Source organism: Nicotiana tomentosiformis, chromosome 4 (genome assembly GCF_000390325.3).
Source record: "Nicotiana tomentosiformis chromosome 4, ASM39032v3, whole genome shotgun sequence".
In the NCBI taxonomy this organism is placed as follows: Eukaryota; Viridiplantae; Streptophyta; class Magnoliopsida; order Solanales; family Solanaceae; genus Nicotiana; species Nicotiana tomentosiformis.
In genome coordinates, this window is record NC_090815.1 from 16,462,226 (window position 1) to 16,478,173 (window position 15,948).

At 38.7% G+C, this 15,948-nt stretch overlaps 1 pseudogene; it reads right to left on the bottom strand.

The window, feature by feature from the left end:
• Positions 1 to 766: 766 nt before the first annotated feature.
• On the bottom strand, positions 767 to 14,703 carry LOC117273212 (UPF0481 protein At3g47200-like; annotated as a pseudogene).
• Between the last annotated feature and the right edge of the window lie 1,245 nt (positions 14,704 to 15,948).

The following is a 15,948-nucleotide window of genomic DNA, read 5'->3' on the forward strand; positions in this document are numbered from 1 at the left end:
ACAGCTTGCCAATGCTCCTTTCCTGGATTATGCATATATCTGCTAATAACTCCAACGGCTTGTGAAATGTCAGGTCTCGTACAAACCATTGCATACATCAAGCTACCAACAACATTTGCGTATGGTACCCTTGACATATACTCCTGTTCAGTTTCATCCTTTGGCGACATAGTAGTACTTAGCTTAAAATGGGGAGCAAGTGGCGTACTAATTGGCTTAGTCTTCTTATCTATGCCAAAACGCTTTAGTACTCTCTTCAAATATTCTTTCTGAGATAAACAGAGTTTCTTTGATATATAAATAACAAACCTTAAACTCTAGTAATGGGCCTAGTTCCAAAGCGGATAATATCACTAGTGAGTTGGGATGGTACATATGGCATCAGAGTCACTCCACATGCAACGACATCTCGGGCGAATCCCATATCGATAAAACACGGAAGAGATGTTGGATATATAAGTAAACAAGCCTCAGACCCTAGTGACGCGTTTTAAAACCGTGCGAGGTACAAAGCGAATAGTACTGAACTGTTGCTATTTCAAAAAGTTGTTCATCTCTCTTTTTCTTAAGCTCTATGTTCTAAACTGAGTTGATTTCATTTTTGAACTCGGTACCTAATTACAAAACCATTGATCACTTTAGGAATTGTCACAAACCTATATTGTATTCAGAGTTGCTGAAAGTCCTAGTCTTCCATGTGTGAGAAGAGTTAGACAGAAAATTGTAATTCTAGATTGAATTGCATTCTTTACTTGTTCTTGCTCAATTTATTAAGCCAATACACAATAGCTAAGGATTAACAAAATTAATCAACCATAGCATGTAATTAATTAAAGAGGCTACTTAATTAGAACACTTATAAAAGATAGAATTGCATGTGTAACTGTGAGTAAGAGGAGTATGATTGCTGCCACAGTTGAAACTCCAGCCCAAGGACTATGAAAATAATTGCGCCTCAAATTTTCCTTCATTCTGTTCCATGGTTTTTCACAATATTGAACTACTTTTCTGCATTCTTCTTTGTAATAGAAATCAGGTGAAATGGCGACCCCTTTCCCAATTTTATTAAATAAGTTAGCCACTTCTTTGTCCTCTCCTATTTTGTTCCTAATAACTCCTTTTAAGCGAAGCAAATTCGCATCTTTTTCTGATCTATGAAAACTGCATAATCACTGAAATATCTAAAATGTGCATTAGGCGACTGTTGCTCGTAAGCTATGAGATTTCTCAGGATAGTCTCTGTATCATCAATGACTTGAAAACAAGGAATTTTCATCAATCCATTCTCGAATTTAATGTCAAATAAACTTGTGCTATCTTCAAGGTTGTCTTCCTACAAACAAGTATAGACAGTTCCAACCTTTGTAAAACTAACTCCAGCTTCACAAAGCTATGTTGCATTTGGCATAATGCCATGCCATATTAAGTGGTTACTATCTATTGCTATTTCTTTTGGCTTAATTATTTGTAACAGATTCCCGCATAAGCTTTTCCCACAACGTTCGATTTCAATGTTATGCCTATTCAGAGCTAAGCCAGTTTTCATCTCTAAAGGGTGGCATGACATGTGTACTAATTGAAGTAAATATTTGATATTTTTGGCATTACCTTCAGTCTCAACAAAGGATGCAGGAGTAATCTTTGGTAAACAAGGAAGAAAGGTACACTTCACCATTATTATGAATGATGTTTAATCAACATCTGATAGGCTATATGTATATCCCTGTTATGTTTTGATGATCTAACAAATTTACTGTCAAGAACTAGATAAGGAACCTATTACACATTCTCAAGACCTTACGATCAAAAGGTTCCAGCTTGGGATGTAGTTTAACTCTTCAGAGTCAAAGGAATAACAGAGGGAACATATAACTACCGTTTCTCGAGGAAATTACACAAGTCAACTGCCCCAGCTGTAAAGTTGCTGCCTGCACATGCTACAGTGCAATAGCCAACTTTATGGGGAGTATCATTTACCTACCTTGCTTACATCATCCGAGTGATATCACAAATGCATTATTAACATCAAGGAAGGTAAAACAAATCACTTGAACACTTAGAGAATTTACTCAAGCCACTTACTGTGATTGATCATCAAGAAAACGATTCTCAAGTGTATCAAGAACAAAGAACAACACTACTACGGACCAGTTCCCATATTAAGTTATTGTATGTTATTAGTTGAGTTGTAACTTTGTAATAGTTCTTCAATTGTATTTCCTACTTAGCTTGTTTAGAAGCATTCCGTAGGAAACCCTTTGTAAATCATAAACCCTTGTGTTTGTGTCTTGGCTAGAGTTAGTCGAGTTGTGAAGTCTTTGTAATAGAGTTATTACAAAGTGGCTTGTAATAGTATATTACAAGTTAGTGAGGGATTAAGAGGTTAATTCCTAGGTTGCATAGGTTGTAATCTGAAAGTTGCTCAGTAGTGAAGTTGAAATTCTACAAGGGTAGGTCGTGGTTTCTAATCCCGTTGAGTTAGAAATTTTTCACGTAAAAAATCTCAGTGTTATTTACTTTCTGTTGTGTTCGTATAATCTGTAAAAACTAATAGAGAACCTAGTTCTCTATATAGTTTGATGGACCCTCGAATTCTATCAATAGGTATCAGAGCAGGTTATCAGGCTAACACCTAGAAAGGATACTCATGGCCGCTCTGCCAAACTTCGAAGAAGGCCAGTCTACTTACAGACCACCTAGGTTCAACGGACAGTATTATGGATGGTGGAAGACTAGGATGCACGAATTCATCATGGCTGAAAATTCAGATCTATGGGATGTTATCTGTGATGGACCCTTTATTCCTACCAAGAATCTTGGCGACCCAGTTGTATCCATTCCCAAGACAAGGAAGGAATTCAATGACGATGATCGAAAGGCCGTAGAAAAGAATTTTTGTGCGAAGAAAATTCTTGTTTGTGGCATTAGTCCTGATGAATACAACAGGATATCGGCATGTCAGTCAACCAAAGAAATCTGGGAAGCCCTTCAGACAGCTCACGAAGGAACAACACAAATTAAGCAATCCAAGATCGACATGCTCACAACTGAATACGAGCTCTTCAGGATGAAAGATGATGAATCCATCCAAGATATGCATACTCGGTTCACCTCTATCATTAATGAGCTTCACTCTCTTGGTGAAATTATTCCAAGAACCAAGCTTGTCAGAAAAATCCTTAGTGTGCTGCCCCGTTCTTAGGAAAGCAAAGTGAACGCTATTACAGAGGCGAAGGACTTGCAGGAGATAACCATTGATGAACTTGACGGCAATCTGAAAATATATGAAATGAAGAAGAAGAAGAAGAAGAAGAAGAAGAAGAAGAAGAAGAAGAAGAAGAAGGACAATAAAAGAAGAGAATCCAAAAGGGAGAAGAACCTAGTCCTCAAGACAAACAGCAATGATTCAAGTGGTGAGGATGGTGATATGGCTTACTTGACAAGAAGATTCTAGAAGATAGTTCGTAGGAATGGAGGCATTCCAAAAAGAGGAAGTTCTAGCAAGCAAAAAAATTATGACCTCTATCATAAATGTGGCAAGCCAGGACACTTCATCAAGGATTTCCCTCTCCTAAAGCAAGATCAGTACAAAAATAACTTTGACAAAGCAGCCAAGAGGAACCCGGTTCCTGATAAATGCTTTAAGAGAAAGAATGTCGTTGATAATGTTGTAAAGCAAGCTCTTGCTACATGGGAAAACTCCTCCAGCGAATCTGAAGAATAAAATGATCATGGTGATAGTTCAATGATGGCAGTGAAAAGTGAAGCAACTGAGTATGACTCAACCTTTGCCTTGATGGCTAAGTCTAATGATGATGAAGATGACGACGATGATGAGGTAAATTTTCTGGATGTTCAGAGAAATCTGAAATCTTATTCTCCTAAAAAACTCATGCCTTTGGAAAATATGTTAATTGATGCTTATCACAATCTTATAAATGAAAAAGATGCTTTAACTATGGAGTTAGGAGAAGCATAACAAACCAGAGATGACCTAGTAGTCGTGGTTGTTGATTTAAAGGAAACAATTGAGAACTTGAAGAAAGAGAAGGATATCTAAGATGAAAAAATTGCAAATATAGAACATGAAAGAGATGATCTAATGGTCGTTGTGGTAGACCTAAAAGAGACCTTTGAGTGTGTAAGAAATGAAAAAGAAGTCTTAGTTGAGAGAGTTGCTAACATTGAGCATGAGAGAGATGACCTATTAGTGGTGGTAGTGGACTTGAAGGAAACAATTAGGGAACTTAAAATGGAGAGTAGGCCTAAAAATTCTCAAAAGGGAAAGGAAGTTGCAAGTGAGGCACACATTAAGCTTAAAAGTGAGTTAAATTCAGTGAAGTCTAGTTTGTGTGCTGAGCTTGAGAAAAACAAACAACTTCAGGAAGAACTAGGTAGAGTGAAGGGTGATCTTGAAAAATCACTCAAGTGGACCTGATCCTCTAATGCTATCACTGCCATGTACACCGATAATGGGGGAAACAGGCAGGGGATTGGGTTCCAAAGGGAAAAGATTCCCTACAACCCTCATAGCAAGTACGTTATTGTACCTGACAATTGACTTTGCACGCACTGCGGTAACACTGGACACTTTAAAGAAAACTGTATGGCCAGATTTAAGTCACAGCAGAAAAATAAAGTTTTTGCTAAAAAAGGTATCTACTGGTAGAGAACCTGGTCCCTCATATAAAAAATGCATAATACTTGTTTGGATCAGAAGATCCCTCATTCACCCATTTCCTTATTACAAGGGACCCAAACTCGTTTGGGTTCCTAAGTCTAATTCCTAATTTTCTTGTACAGGGAACAGTGAAAGGAAGTAGCCTACAATGGTACATGGATAGTGGTTGCTCAAAGCATATGACTGAAAGTACAAATGATTTCCTTTCACTTAAGGCCCTGCGAGGAGGGAGTGTATCCTTTGGAAATTACAAGAAAGGATACATTCTGGGAGTTGGAAGGATTGGGAAGTCTCTTTCACACTCAATCGAAAATGTGTACTACGTGAACGGGTTGAAGTACAGCTTGCTAAGTGTTTCCCAGATCTGTGACAAGGGAAACAAGGTGGAATTTGTGTCAAAAATATGTATAGTCACAAACCTAGTGACTGGTGAGGTGGTGCTAGTAGCAAAAAGATACAAAAATATCTATGTTGCTGATTTTGAGTCTCTGCAGGATGGTGATCTCAGCTGTCTAAGTATTGTTAATGATGATGCTGAATTATGGCATAGGAGGTTGGGTCATGCAAGCTTCACGTTGCTGAACAAATTGGTCAGGAAGGACCAGGTTCGTGGTCTGCCAAAGTCAAGTTTCAAGGATCACAAAGTGTGTGATGCATGTGTAAAAGGCAAGCAAGTCAGATCCTCATTCAAGCCCAAAAGGGAAGTCAGTACCTCAAGTCCACTTAATCTTCTTCACATGGATTTATGGGGACCCATGAGGGTGGGAAGCAGGGGAGGAAAGAAATATATCTTCGTTATAGTTGACGATTACTCCAGATTCACCTGGACTCTATTTCTTAGAACCAAGGATAAAACCTTTGAAGTGTTTGTTGCCTTCGTCAAAAAGATTCAAGTGAATATGGGTAAAAATATAGCTTGCATCAGGTCTGATCATGGGATAGAGTTCGACAATGCCAAATTTGATGAGTTTTGTACTGAAAATGGTATCACTCACAATTTTTCAGCTCCAAGAACACCTCAACAAAATGGTATTGTGGAGAGAAAGAATAGAACTCTTGAAGACATGGCAAGGACAATATTGATTGACAGTGGGATTGCAAAGAATTTATGGGCAGAAGTTGTCAATATTGCTTGCTACTTGGTGAACAGGTGCATGATCAGGTCCCTTCTGGACAAGACTCCATATGAACTGTTGAATAGAAGGAACCCCAAGATGACACATCTAAGGACTTCTGGGTGTAAATGTTTTGTCCTCAATAATGGAAAGGAAATTCTTGGAAAAATCGATGCCAAAAGTGATGAAGGAATCTTTCTGGGATACTCATCTCAAAGCAAAGCTTACAAAGTATACAACAAAAGGACTCAATGTGTTAAGGAAAGTATACATGTGATATTTAATGAATCACACCTCTCCTATGAGAAGGACATACATGCTAATCAAGATGGAGAACCTTTATATGTTCCATGAGAAGTTATTGACATGACAAATAGAAAAGCAGACATGATGAGTCATGTAAAGGAATCCAGTGAAGATGATACGAGTACACCTCCATTTATTGGAGAGGAACCTGGTCCCCTGATCACACCAACTGAAGCTCAAAATAGAGTTGTTAATGAAGTCCAAGGTACTCCACTTGTTGAAGTAAGAAGTGCCCAAGAACCTCAGTCATACATACCTGGGTCCTCTACCAATGAGATTCAGGTACCAAATTAGAAGCACAAAAGCTCACATCCACTTGACAACATAATCACCCCTCTTGACTCAGGAGTTCAAACTAGATCAAAAGCAAGAAACTCACTTGCCTTTTCAGCCTTTCTTTCCTAAATAGATCCCAAAAATATCAAAGAAGCGTTGAAAGATGCAGACTGGATCACATCCATGCAAGAGGAGTTGCATCAATTTGAAAGAAACAAGGTATGGCACCTGGTTCCTCGACCTGCAGATCGAACTATCATAGGGACCATGTGGGCATTCAGGAACAAACTTGATGAGTTTGGAAATACAACAAGAAACAAGGCAAGGCTTATAGTTCAAGGCTACAATCAGGAAGAAAGGATTGATTATGATGAAACATTTGCTCCAGTTGCTCGAATGGAAGCTATTAGAATTCTTATTGCCTTTGCATCTCATATGGATTTCACATTGTTCCAAATGGATGTCAAAAGTGCATTTCTAAATGGCTACCTAAAAGAAGAAGTTTGTGTCAAGCAACCTCCTGGATTTGAGAGTCACGAACATCCTGAGCATGTGTTCAAACTGGACAAGGCAATGTATGGGCTAAAGCAGGCTCCCCGGGCTTGGTATGAAAGGTTATCAAAGTTTCTTATAGAAAATGGCTTTACAAGAGGGAAAATTGATAGTACTACTTTTTCTGAAGAAAAGAGGGAGGAACATGCTCATTGTTCAAGTATATGTTGATGATATCATTTTCGGAGCCACAGTTGACTCTCTTTGTGAAGAGTTTGAAAAACTCATGGGGAGTGAGTTCGAGATGAGTATGATGGGAGAATTAAATTTCTTCCTGGGACTTCAAGTGAGGCAATCTCAAAAGGGAACATTGACAAGTCAGCAGAAGTACATCAAGGAGCTGCTGAAAAGGTCTGACATGGAAGCATCAAAAGTTATTGACACTCTTATTGCCACAGCTACTCGTCTAGACATGGATGAATCTGGTTCCCCTGTAAATCAGACCATGTATAGAGGGATTATAGGGTCATTCTTGTATCTCACTACAAGCAGACCAGACATTGTGTTTGGCGTGGGTCTTTGTGCAAGATTTTAGTCTAATCCAAAGGAATCTCATCTCAAGGCTGCCAAGAGAATATTGAGATATCTCAAAGGAACGCAGGATCTGGTTTTGTACTATCCCTCAGGTGACCGCTTTAATCTTGTTGGGTATGCTGATGTTGATTATGCAGGATATCTGATGGACAGGAAAAGCACGTCTAGAATGGCACCTTTCCTGGGTTCTTATCTAATCTCATATGGTACAAGGAAGCAAAACTTTGTGGCACTCTCAACTGCATAAGCGAAATATGTAGCAGCTGCTTTTTTCTGTGCTCAATTGTTAAGGATCAAACAACAGTTGGAAGACTTTGGAGTGTTCTCTGACTATGTGCCCCTCTTGTGTGACAATACAAGTTCACTCAATATGGCCAAAAATCCAGTCCAACATAAGAGAACCAAGCACATTAATGTGTGTCACTACTTCCTCAGAGACAATGTTGAAAAGGGGCTCATTTGCATGAAATTTTGCAGCACAGAAGATCAGATTGCAGACATATTTACCAAGGCTTTGAGTAGAGAACATTTTGAAAGAAATCGTCTGGCACCGGGGTTGATAAAACCCAAATAAGAACCTGGTCCCTCGATGATTGGTTATGAAAGAAATGTTCAGGTAAAATTAGCTAAAAAGTATTTTCTGGCAAAGTCTAACTCATCTCTATACCGTTACAGGTAGACACGTATAATGATTATAGAGCAAATAGGCAGTTGATGCAGTACGCGCGGGTAAAAAGGGCAAAACTTACAGATGCAAGATTAGTTAGGGAACCGGGTTCTCCTGACACAGGTTAGTAGTTTCTCTGTTCTCTCATGCACAATTTTGAACAGTTAAAACAAGTGCCACGTCACTAGTGCGTCAGTTTATTTTCCTTGTGTCTTGTGAACCCAAATGTGTCACCCGTTAATAATCGATCTGACTCCCAAAACTGCCGCCCTTTCTTAACCAGTCCCTCATCCATCTTAAATACATCCATCACTGTCATAACTCTTCACATCAAACTTCAAACTCTCTCTTCTTCTTTCTCTCTTCAAACTACCCATTCCTTTTCTTCAATTTATCACTTCTCACCATGGCTGAAAATCATGAAAACTTGAGTGTTCCAAGTAACACATTAACTGAGTCCTCACCAGTTAAAACACAAATATTGGACTCCTCACTCCTCACTACTACTAGTCAAAACCCTAGGACAAAGTCACCCTCACTCTCAGTTTCCTCTCCTACCTAATCGAGTTCTGATTCTCATAGGAGTCGTAAAATTTCGAGTCCTAAAAGGTTTATGGCCACGAGCTCTCTTCCTGCCTCGCCGAAAAATCTGGGTGAAAAGGGTACAGTTGACGAAGAAGAAAATCAGGAAATCTCTAGTCTTCCTTTGGATGAAGGCTCAAATGTAGATCCAACTGTTGCTTCTAAGAATGCTTCGGTTCCCAATCTTGAGCCTACAGGTACAACTTCTTCTTCTTCTTCTTCTTCTTCTTCTTCTTCTTCTTCTTCTTCTTCTTCTTCGATTTCAATGGAGTTACAAGAGAAAGAAGCAATAGAGAATATGGTATCTATAGCTAATGAAGGGGTTGTTATATAAGGAAGTGCGGATGGGTCTGAGGCTCAGAGGGAAGAGTCTAAAACTGTGGTAGAGAGTAGAGAGCTTGTGCCTGTTGAACAATCGGCACAGGACAATACTACTGGGTTACCAACTGAGGAACTTGATCCCTCCTCAGAGGATCCAACTCAGGGGTCCTCTCAAGAACCCCAGGTCAGTATTGATCCTGCTTCTTCCCCTCATTTCGATGTTGAGCCTTTGTCTGTGGTTGTGCCTGAGATGAGATCTGATTCTGAAGAAGTAATTTGGGAAAGTGAAGAGGATTCTGATGATATGCCAATTACCAGCTTGACTAGGCATAGACTAATGGTTTCTCAAGAGTCTACTCCTAAGTGACCTACTACAAGGTTACAAAGGAAGGAGGCTCTTGAGTCTGCGCTTAAGAACAGCCAAGCTAAGTCAAGGAGAAGAAAATTAGTGAAAGATGGGAAATTTGTGAGCGAGACGACAGTGCCAGTTGTGTATGTGAATAATGAAATAGAATAGGAACCTGGTTCCTTAACTAGAAAGCGCTCACAGAAGCATTGTCTCCCCAAGCCTAAAAGGGGATCTTTTGTGTCTGCTGAAAGTCTGAACAAGTCTGATGATGTTGTCGCTAGTGAAAATATGGTGAAAGAATATGGTGATAAGTTGGTAGAAGAGTCTGCTGCCAGCGTGAAGGAAGAATTGGGTGAAAAGTTTGTGAAGTCTGATGAAAAAGGAAAGAATGTTCGCAAGTCTGCTAAGAGAAAAGTTGATACTGATGAGGAACCTGGTTCCTCAAATAAGGCTAAAGTTAGTGATCCAGAGAGTGCTGGGAAAGAGAAGTTGAGGAATCAAAAGGTGCTATGGGACCACACATTTGCCCCTGACATTTTGGAGGAGGCTGGTATGAGACAGCTAGTTGAAATTTGTGAGTTTCAACAGTGGACACATTTGTTCACAAGTGATGCTCCAAAGGTGTATGAGGAGGAAGTTTAAAGTTTCTATGCCGACCTCTTCAAAACTGAGGATGATCACATCTGCGTGTTTGTGAATGGAGTTGACATGGTAATGGACTCTGCTTTGTTGGGATCTATTCTGGATATGCCTGCTGAAGGGCTATCTAGTGTTCAGGGATCTTTTTCTCAAAAATTTCAGAAACGCCATCCTGAAGGACAGAGAAGTTCAGTAAGGGGAACGGGTACAGAAGAAGGCCCTCCTTCTAGTGTACCAACTGCTATTTAAGATGGTGAACAAGGTCTTGCTCCCTCGTGCTGAGAGGAGATCTATCACTTCTCGTGCAGACCTGTTCCTCATGGAAGCACTGGACAACTTCACTACTATCAACCTGCCTGGGATCATGATATAGCACATGCAAAAAGTGGTCGATTTTAAAGATGGTAATCATGGGCTGCCTTATGGGTTCCTTCTCACCAAGGTCTTTGAGTACTTCAAGGTTCCTATGGGACAAGATAAAGTGGGCACTAAGAAGCAAACTTTCTCCAAGCCCACTCTGGAAGAATGTGAGTACATTGATAGGGCTGGAGGAGTTGGAAGCACTTCTACCATTTCTCAGTTGATCAACGCTCAAAACAGTGCTACTGCTAAGATAAGGCAGTTGAAAGCAAGGAATGCTATTCTTGAGAGTCTGTTAAGTTAGCTTCAGGAGGCACCTAGTTCCAGTATCTCTCAAAGTGAAGAGGTTGTCCGTCTGACCAAGGATAATGCTGAGCTCAAGAAACAGGTGGAGGACCTGAAAGAGAAACAGCTCAATGAGCAAATGTCGGCGAATGCTCGAATGGATATCATCCTCCAAACCCTTGCCTCTGCCTCTAAGCCCTCTCCTTCCAGTGCTCCCTAAACAGTGTCCCCTCAGTGTCAAGTCTTAAGTATTGATTTCCTATGATTAGTTTTTTTTTTATGATGTTTGTGGTATTTGTTTTTGTTGTTCTAAATTGTGGATGGTTGTCAGTAACATTGACTCTGCTCCATGTTTTCAAATCCAAATTGTTAATGGAAGCTTTTCCCTTTTTGTTGTATATGTCTTGTCTTTATGCTATGTTTTTAGTCATGTTGTGTGCATACAAGTGGCATGAATTAACTCAAGCTAGACTTCTTTTTCCTATAAGCATGTTACTAATCTTTTTATGATGCCAAAAGGGGAAAAAATAATTCAGGGGGAACATGATGGGAAACAGATTCAGGGGGAATTCAGGAAATGTTGGTTCTTAGGGGGAACTTGAATTCTAAGTTTGTTATCACCAAAAAGAGGGGAATTTATAGGCTATATGTATATCCCTATTATGTTTTGATGATCTAACAAACTTACTATCAAGAAACAGATAAGGAACATGTTACACATTCTTAAGACCTTACGATCAAAAGGTTCCAGCTTGGGATATGGTTCAACTCTTCAGAGTCAAAGGAACAACAGAGGGAACAGATAGCTACCGTTTCCCGAGGAAACTGCACAAGTCAACTGCCCCAGCTGTAAAGTTGTTGCATGCACACGCTACAGTGCAGAAACAGTGCAGCAGTCATTTTTATGAGGAGTGTCTTTTACCTACCTTGCTTACACCATCCTAGTGATGTCACAAATGCATTATTAACATCAAGGAAGGTAAAACAAATCACGTGAACACCTAGAGAATTTACTCAAGCCACTTACTGTGATTAATCATCAAGAAAACAATTCTCAAGTGCATCAAGAACAAAGAACAACACTACTACGGACCAGTTCCCCATATTAAATTATTGCATGTCCTTAGTTGAGTTGTAAATTTATAATAATTCTTTAATTATAATTCCTACTTAGCTTGTTTAGAAGTATTCCGTAGAAAATCCTTTGTAAATCATAAACCCTTGTATTTGTATCTTGGCTAGAGTTAGTCGAGTTGTAAAGTCTTTGTAATAGAGTTATTACAAAGTGGCTTGTAATAGTATGTTACAAGTTAGTGAGGGATTAAAAGGTTAATTCCTAAGTTGCATAGGTTGTAATCTGAAAGTTGCTCAGTAGTGAAGTTGAAATCGTACAAGGGTAGGTCGTGGTTTTTAATCTCGTTGAGCTGAGAATTTTTCACGTAAAAAACTCTCAGTGTTATTTACTTTCTGATGTGTTCGTGTAATCTGTAGAAACTAATAGAGAACCTAGTTCTCTAAATAGTTTGGTGGACCCTCGAATTCTATCAACATCCATTGTCAATGTCATGAAGTTTGGCGAGGACAAAGAAAGAAAGTTGGTTTTCTAGTAACAACAAATCTCGACGTACTTGATTATTTATGCAACCTCCCCTGATAATCATGTCTTCTCCTGTTGGATTTACTCCACAACGCTTTCGAATATACTCAACCACAAAATAACCATCAAGCAATAACAACAACAACAACAACAACAACCCAGTAAAATCCCACTAATGGGGTCTGGGGAGGGTAGTGTGTACGCAGACCTTACCCCTACCCCGAAGGAGTAGAGAGGTTGTTTCCGAAAGACCCTCGGCTCAAAAAAATAAAAAGACAAAAGGGCAAAAGGGAGACAATATTAGTATCACAACAACAATCATAGGATAAATAGGAATACCATGAAATCCAGAAGAAAGATGCAAAGCAAAGAGAGACAATATTAGTAAATATTAGTATCACCACAACAGTCATAAGAAAAATAGGAACACCATGAAATCTAGAAGAAAGATGTAAAGCAAAAGCGATAGCTAGTAAATAGGACATGCATTGAAAAGCGAAATAGTAAGCCACAACATTCCCACTAGTTACCTTAGACAAAAATCCTGCATGGCTAGTCCCACCATGGTCACGACTCAACTACCTCCTAACCTACAACCCTAATACTCGACCTCCACATCTTCCTATCAAGTGTCATGTCCTCGAAAATCTGGAGCCTCTCCATATCCTGCCTGATCACCTCTCCCCAATACTTCTTAGGCCACCCTCTACCTCTTCTCGTGCCCTCCGTAACTAGCTGCTCACACCTCCGTACTGGAGCATCTAGGCTTCTCCTCTGAACATGTCTGAACTATAAGTCTCGCTTCCCACATCTTGTCATCAATGGGAGCCACATGCACCTTCTCCCGAATATCATCATTCCTAATCTTATCTATCCTAGTGTGCCCGCACATCTACCACAACATCCTCATTTTTACTACTTTCATCTTCTGGATATGTGAGTTCTTAACGGGCCAACACTCAGCCACATACATCATGGCCGGTCTAACCACCGCTTTATAAAATTTACCTTTGAGTATCGGTGGCACTATCTTGTCACACAGGACTCCAGATGCTAACCTCCACTTCATCCATCCTACCCCAATACGGTGTGTGACATCCTCGTCGATCTCCCCTCCCCCCTAGATAACCGAACCAAGGTACTTGAAGTTGCCTCTACTCGGGATGACCTGCGAATCAAGCCTCACATCCACGCCCACTTCTCCTGGCTCAGCGTTGAACTTACACTCCAGGTATTCCGTCTTCGTCCTGCTCAGCTTGAAACCCTTAGACTCAAGAGCCTGTCTCCAAACCTCCAGCCTCTCGTTAACACCGGCTCGCGACTCATCAATCAGAACCATCAAGCAATAACATCAGCAAAAATTCACCAATATTATCACTATAAAAGTCATGTATATCATCATAACACTTACGCGCTTCATCTTTCAGTTCTTCTATTTCTCTGATACAACCTTCCACATCAATCCCTTCTTTCCTTCGGAGAAATCGTTGTAGGTACATCAGTTTGTACTTTTCAATCGACCGAAGTTCAAGATTTTGTTTATGATAAGGACCAATGGAGATCAACATTGGCTTATAAGCATTTGGATTTGATTCACTTAGCCCTGCACTTACTTTGAATATGGTAGTTGATTTGATATATAGACGAATTGTTGAAATCCTTAAATTTTTCATCAAATATTTGCTTTGCAGATTTATTTGTTTGCAACCTTGATTGGTCTTGATCATTTGTTTCCTCTATGTCGATTAAATGATCCACTTTCTTCCCTTCTTCAATCTGTAATTAATGAAAAAGCATCAAAAATTTTAAGTATTACTTAGCTTAATGCAAACTATGTAATTACTAAATGGCCTTATAAAGAAACATCTTATGATCTTTAGGTTATGGTCTCTCTTGTCCAAAAGCACAAACAAAACCTTAAACCGAATTAAAGAAGTATAGCTTTTGTGTGAGAGAGAGAGAGAGTACCTCATTCCCTGTAGCTTCATTTACAGAAGTTTGATAAAGATGTGGAATTTGTTGATCCATTTGGGTAATCTCAATATGATGTGCCATTCTTCTAATTAATTCGATAACTTTCTTGAAACGGTAATTCCAACAAGAAAGAGATGAGTTAAGAAATGGAAACACAAGGGAGTAATATGTTACATAGTGATAAATTGATAGTGACGAGCCATATAGCCGACTCCAATTATCTTGAGTTTATAACTAGTGTACGTAATAGTAGTAGTAGTAGTGTAGTTAATAGTAGTAGTAGTAGTAGTTCCTCTAAAAACTAATTTTGGAACAGAAAAGTATGAGTAGCAAGATGAACAAACTAAGACAGTAAATTGCTACGAATAATAATTTCCTCAAAGATATAATTTTGTAGTCTTGAGGTAGCAAGGAATGGAAGGGAAAAGAAAGGTAGCAAAGAATGTAATTAATTTATTGTGCAATATAGAATGAGAAATGCAGATGTACTTGCCTCTTTGTTCCTCTTGCAAGGGGAAAGCAGATTTATAAGAGGAATGCGAGTTACTAGGGATTTTTAAAACCTTTTATTGCGCGGAGATAATCGAAAGCCTTCTGTTGGTATCCCATATTTACATTAGTAGTCTGACTAAATTCATATTTGCATCGAAAAATTACGCATTGCGAGGCAAAAGGCTTTATCTAATAAAAGCGATTCCATAATCCAGGCTCGAACATTTATCACTCCATCATAATATAAAAGTCAAAATTAATAAAGTTGTTCAACGTGCGCGGAAAAAGATGATGAAGAACCACTAATTGTTGTCTTTCTTTGACTCGTTCAATAAGAGAACGTCCGCTGCAGCTAGCCAGCTACTACAATATTGCATTCGTAAAATAAAAAATTTCAATATTGTGAAGTCAACTCCACCTAGTTGGCACGTCCAAATTACTCTCCTATTTTATTTTATTTGTCGCAGTTTGACTTGACATTGTAACTTTAAATATTTCATATTATGCGTATAGATATAAAACTTTTGAAACCTATAATTTAAATATATCATAGTATTTATGTTGTTATAAAAGTTTCTTATTAAAAAAATATTATATACAATATTTATTTTTTTAAAACAAACTAATAAGAAATATTATCACACAAAATAGAATAGAAAAAGTAGTTGACAATGATAATCTTGAACACCCAAGTCCCTAACCAACTTAACTCTACGAGATTTGAGCCGACTCATTTGTCCATTATTTACCATGTGCTGCATCTTTATGCCGTCAAAGATCATTACTAGATAAATTGGCAGATTCCGTGTAGTGGCTATTTGCGTAAAGATTCCTTTCTGAATAGGCGTGAGCTTAGGTCGGTTCGGTTTGATTTTCGATTTGTTCGATTTTTAATTTTTTATTTGGTGCACTAATAATCGAACCAAAATTAGTTTGGTTTCTTTGGTTTTTGCTAATTCGGTTTGATCGATTTTCGGTTAGATTCGGTTGGTTTAGTCTTGTCGTATTGAGCTTTTAAATTGGAGTTTTTCTACTAAAAAATATGACTAATTTTATATTTTAGTGCAACTAAAACTCGAAAATGCGATACTAATAATATGATTAGCCAAATCATTTAGTTGATGTAGAAAATATAAATTTATTCGACAAAGATTACAATATAACTATCTCGTAGATCATCTAAAAGTATAATCTAAGCAAGTTAAAATTAGAGGAGCC